Here is a 6,212-nt window from a genome sequence, read left to right as displayed (position 1 = left end):
CGACGATCGGCGAGTATAATGGGACAACTGACCCAGATGATCACCTGGGTAAGTTTGGTAACACAGCTACTCTCCATCAATACACAGATGGAGTAAAGTGCCGAGTTTTTTTTACCACCCTCTCGGGATCGGCTCAACGGTGGTTTCGGAGGTTGCTGGACGGATCCATCACCAGCTTCAAGGACTTCCGAATGGCCTTCCTCCACCATTTTGCGAGCAGTCGACGCTATCAGAAAACGAGCGTGAGCCTGTTCGCCATCAAACAAGAAGCCCGTGAATCGCTCCGAGCTTACATCCAGCGGTTCAACAAAGTGGCGATGGATATTCCAACGGCCACTTCGGAAACCATGATGAATGCCTTCACACAAGGCCTGGTGGATGGGGATTTTTTCTGATCACTCATCCGAAAGCCGCCCCGAGATTACGATCACATGCTACACCGGGCTAACGAATACATCAATGTGGAAGAAGCGCAAGCGGCCAGGAAAAAGGAAACTCCAGCCGAGCGGGCTCCTCCGGCCGAGCGGAAACCGCACGCCGCTCATCAGCCGCCTAGAGGACCAAGGGCCGAAGAAATCCGATCCCCCCACGCCAGGTCCCATGTGCAAGAGGTAGCTGCCTCTCGGCCCAAGCCAAAGAAGAGATGGACCCCGATGTTCTGCTCCTTCCACCAGACGGATACGCACAACACAAGGGATTGTCGAAGTCTTCCCTTCGTGGCTCATCCTGTGCCCCGGAATGCCGAACGACGGTCTCCCTCAGTTGACAGGCGACAGAGAACTCATGGAGCCGATTGGACGCGAGCTGATAGGCCACAGCAACAAACTCCCGATCGGCATCGTTCTCCAAGACAGGAGAATCGTCGAGCGTCCAGAGAGCGGTCTCGACCGTCCGCTCGGGAAGAGGAAAATAGAAGCAATACTTCCCGAGGCGAGATCAACGTTATTGCTGGCGGGCCGACCGGGGGAGATTCCAACCGAGCTAGAAAGGCGAGCATCCGGTAGCTCCAAATTCATGCGGTCGGCTGTAGCCGAGAACGAGCGGAAGGACCCGAAATTAGTTTCGGGCCCGGGGACTTGGAAGGAGTTGAAGTACCTCATGACGATGCTCTGCTCATCAAAGCGGTAATAGCCAATTACACTATTCATCGCGTATTTGTTGACACAGGGAGCTCAGTTAACATCATATTCAAGAAGGCGTTCGATCAGCTGCAAATTGATCGAGCCGAGCTGTTGCCCATGACAACTCTGCTCTACGGGTTTACGGGTAACGAAGTTCAGCCGGTCGGACAGATCCGGCTGGCTACCTCGCTGGGAGAAGAGCCGCTCAGGAGGACAAGGACAACAAACTTCATGGTGGTCGACTCTCCCTCGTCCTACAATGTCATTTTGGGACGACCGGCGCTCAGCGAATTCCGAGCGGTCGTCTCAACCTTCCATCAGAAGATCAAGTTTCCCGTGGAGGACAAAGTGGGAGAAGTACGGGGAGATCAGCTAGCAGCTCGGCGATGCTACATCGAGATGGTCCGAGCAGAAGCCAATTCTGCTCGGAAGGCGCCCCGGATCGAGGTAAACGCCATCACCGAAAAGCCACCCTCTTTAATTTATGAAGAAAAAGAGGAAGTGCAGATTCACCCAACCCGATCGGAGGCCACGACTTTTATTGCGTCCGATCTGGAGGAGAAGCAGAAAGAGGAGCTGATCCAATGCCTCCGAAGAAATCATGATGTCTTCGTCTGGTCGACACATGAGCTGCCGGAATTTCGCCAAGCATGCGGCATGAGTTGCATGTCCGACCGGACCCGATAAAGCAAAGAAAAGGGACTTCTGCGGCAGAATTCCATCATCCGGCGGAGGTGGAAAAACTTGAAGCCGGCCATATCCTGAGCTGGCTCGCTAATGTCGTGTTGGTCTCAAGCCGGGCAACAAATGGAGAGTATGCATAGATTTGGGGATCTCAACAAAGATTGCGAAGATTTTATCCTCGCCGGATAGATCAGCTAGTGGACTCTACTGGTGCGAATTAATCTGTATGCTCGGCCTACCAAGGCTATCACCAAGTGCCGCTCGCGTGAAGATCAAGAAAAAGTCAGACGGCCGGCGGCACTTATTGCTATAATGTGATGCCGTTCGGATTGAAGAATGCGGGGCCACATATCAGCGCTTGATGAATAAAGTATTCGAGAGCGGATCGAGCGGAATCTAGAAGTTTATGTGGACGACATTCTCATTAAGTCCGTCCAAGAATCTTTCAAGGAACATAGGAGGCTACAGAAAGCTGTTCTGCAATTACAAAAGGAGCTCGTGCAAACCAAACCTTTGACTTCAAGTGATATCAAGGGCTTGGTAGTGGAGATTACCAAGCAACCAAAACTGATCGAAGAACAAGCGGTGGTTCTTATAGAGGAACAAAGAAGGCAAATCAAATGAATTGAAGAAATCATGCATGAAGTCAAAAGGCAAGTGTCATGAACCTCCCCTTTCTTCAAAATCTTGTACCTTGGCCACTAAGTTATCCTGATATTACAACAACAGGCATACTTGAAGGCATATCTGAACTCCTCGAAGTATTAGCCAAACCATTGCGGGTGAGCCACTTTATATGTACTTGTCATCAACCGAGCATGCAATCGGCTCGGCTTTAGTGAGTCGAGCGGAGAAGAGCATGTATTTCCTTAGTCACATTTTAAAAGATGCTAAATTTCGCTACATTGGGCTCGAAAAGTCGGCTTCGCTCGGTCCTCGCCGCTCGGCCGTCCATACTTCCTGGCGCATACGATCATTGTCAAAACCAATAGCCCGCTCGGACGTGTTCTACTAAATCCAGAGGCATCCGGACGGCTCATCAAATGGACGATCGAATTAAGTGAATTTGATATCCAATACCAGCCCCGCTCGGCGATCAAAGCGCAATCCTTGGCGATTTTGGTCAAGGCCGGAGCCGGAAGCTATGTGGAGAATATATGTGGATGGGTCGTCCACTCGGCTCAGAAGCGGGATTGGAATATTGTTACTTTCCCCTCAAGCAGAGAAGATGCACTTATCCGTCCGGCTGGATTATAAAGCTACCAACAATGAAGCAGAGTATGAGGCCCTCATAGCCGGCTTGCAGGCAGCTCGGCATGTGAGAGCCGGTCGGGTAACGCTTCACTCGGATTCGCAGTTGGCCGCTCAGCAGCTCTCTGGTACCTTCGAAATCAATAATGCTCGGCTCAAGCTCTACGTTGAAGCCTTCGAGAAGCTCAAAGCCGATTTTAGAGAAGTTGTTGTCCAGAAGATACCCAGAGCAGAAAATCAAGCAGCTGATGAGTTAGCCAAACTCGCGAGCTCAATAACGTCGGTCGCCATTCAGCAGCCAATTGAAAAAGTACTGTTGGTGGCGCACGTCGACCGGATAGAAGGCCTCACATTTCCAAGCGACTGGCGGACACCCATCACAGAGTTCCACCGCTCGGGTGTCACACCATCCAATGAGTATAAAGCCCAGCTGCTAAGGAGGAGAGCCGGTCGGTTCACACTCATCGGCGATCAGCTTTACAAAAAGGCTTTCTCACGCCCGTTGTTGAAATGTGTGAGCTCGGAGGACTCGGCTTACATCCTCCAAGAAGTACATCAAGGATCGTGCGGAGGGCATCCGGGCGGACGATCGTTGGCCAAGAAGATCCTCTTGGCCGGGTACTTTTGGCCGACTTTACAAGCAGACGCCGCTCGGACCGTGTCGACATGCCTCTCATGCCAGAAGTGCCATAACTTCAACCACCGACCGGCAGAGGAAATGAAGGCATCAACAGTTTCATGTCCGTTCGATCAATGGGGAATGGATATTGTCGGTCCATTTCTGATGGCGACCGGGCAGCGGAAATTTTTACTAGTGGCGGTTGATTATTTTTCCAAGTAGGTGGAGGCCGAAGGAAGGGACGGGCGTCACGCCGTTCCATTTGGTGTATGGCGGCGAGGCGGTCATTCCGGTCGAAGTCAGCGTTGAGTCCGTCCGGATCCAGAGCTATGGTGATGGCAACGCCGAACGGAGGAACATGGAGCTGGATTTGGTCGACGAGGAGCGAGCCAAGGCGTCCGTTCGGCTGATGGCATACCGGCAGCGGATGAAGCAAAACTACAACCGCCGCGTAATCCCCAGATCATTCCAGGTCGGCGATCTCGTCTGGAAGAAAGTCAAGCCGGTCGGCGACGTCGGCAAGCTTGAAGCTCCTTGGGCGGGTCCCTTCAAGGTTATCGAAAAGCTCCGCTCGGGCGCTTACTATCTGGAAGATGAAGACGGGCGTCAACTGAACCGGCCGTGGAGCGCGAATCATCTCCAGCCTTATCGGGCTGGGTGAAAGGTGCACTAATGTAACTTATTTTTGCGTATATTTTGGTCGCCCATACCCTTGTAATGCAGGAAGCAAAATTAATTCAATGGATGGCAAATGGGTTTGCCGAGCGGCCTATCTCCCTAATGTATGGTAGCCGAGCCAAGCGCTCGAGAACGAAGGCCCCGAGCCGTTCGGCCGGAGGTATAATATTCGAGCCAAGCGCTCGAGGTCGAAGGCCCCAAGCCATTCGGCCAAAGGCATGATATTCGAGCCAAGCGCTCGACGAGGAAGACCCCGAGCCGTTCGGCCGGGAGTACGTTATCCGAGTTGGGAGAAAGATATCGTTTCCGAGCGGAAGACCGTCGAGCTCCGACGTTAAATATCGAGAGACGAGCCGGCGTCTATAAACGTCCGAGCGGAAGGCCGTCGAGCTCCGACGTTAAATATCGAGAGACGAGCCGGTGTCTATAAACGTCCGAGCGGAAGACCGTCGAGCTCCGACGTTAAATATCGAGAGACGAGCCGGCGTAAACCCTCCGGCGGAAGACCGTCGAGCTCGGCGTTAAATATCGAGGCGAGGGCGTCTATAAGCGTCCGGCGGAGGCCGTCGAGCTCGGCGTTAAATATCGAGGCGAGCGGCGTCTATAAGCGTCCGGCGGAAGGCCGTCGAGCTCCGACATTAAATCGAGAGGCGAGGCGGCGTCTATAAACGTCCGGCGGAAGGCCGTCGAGCTCCGGCGTTAAAATCGAGAGACGAGCCGGCGTCTATAAACATCCGAGAGGAAGACCGTCGAGCTCCGGCATTAAATATCGAGGCAGGCGGCGTCTATAAGCGTCCGGCGGAAGACCGTCGAGCTCGATGTTAAATATCGAGGCGAGCGGCGTCTATAAGCGTCCGGCGGAAGACCGTCGAGCTCACGTTAAATATCGAGGCAGGCGGCGTCTATAAACGTCCGAGCGGAAGACCGTCGAGTTCCGACGTTAAATATCGAGAGACGAGCCGGCGTCTATAAACGTCCGAGCGGAAGGCCGTCGAGCTCCGACGTTAAATATCAAGAGACGAGCTGGCGTCTATAAACGTCCGAGCGAAAGATCGTCGAGCTCCGACGTTAAATATCGAGAGACGAGCCGGCGTCTATAAACGTCCGAGCGGCTCGCATTGTGAAAATCTAGCGAAAACCCCTTTGAGGTAAGGCGTGAAGTAAGAGATGGTTAATCAGAATTAAAATAGCGAGCAAGTGAACAAGTGACGTTCGCGCGCCGAGCGGCTGCTTAATTGCGTGGCGAAAGGCGTTATTGAAGGCAGGCGGCTTGGGTCCATCTTAGAGCGTGGAGCCGACCGGAGGAGTTTTAAAGAACACTTTAGTTATAACGAGAGAAAAATTTCTTGCCAAAACAAAAGTGGAAGGAAAGGAAAAGATTATCTATTAAGCACAGGGCTAACTAAAAAAGTTACAGCAAAAATAAGTTTGGCCGAACGGCGGGGATACAAAAAAGTTCATAAGAAACACTCCTCATGCGTCGAAATCAAAAAGAGCATCAGGGATGGCGCCCATCACGGTCGCGAGGTCCTCAGGAGGGATGGTCAGCTCGGCGGGCAGGTGGCTTTTGGCTTTTAAGTGATCCACAGCCGCTTTGATCGCCTCTTCAAAGGTGAGGGAGATCTTGTCAGTAAATTTCTCCCCAAAGGCATCCGAGCGGACGAATGCCTTCCTCACCTCGTCGGAGCGAGCCAACTCCCCCTCTTGATACTCTTTGAGCTCGGCGTGGGCAGCGTCGCTGGCAGCGTCGCTGGCAGCTTGGAGATCCTTCAAATCTCCATCAAATCTTTGAAGATCGGTCGAGCGGTCCTCCTTCTCAGTGGCCAGAAGGGCATCCAGATCCTTGATGCGTTGCTCTA

This window comes from Zingiber officinale, chromosome 2A, assembly GCF_018446385.1.
Source record: "Zingiber officinale cultivar Zhangliang chromosome 2A, Zo_v1.1, whole genome shotgun sequence".
In the NCBI taxonomy this organism is placed as follows: Eukaryota; Viridiplantae; Streptophyta; class Magnoliopsida; order Zingiberales; family Zingiberaceae; genus Zingiber; species Zingiber officinale.
This window is presented reverse-complemented; position numbering follows the sequence as displayed.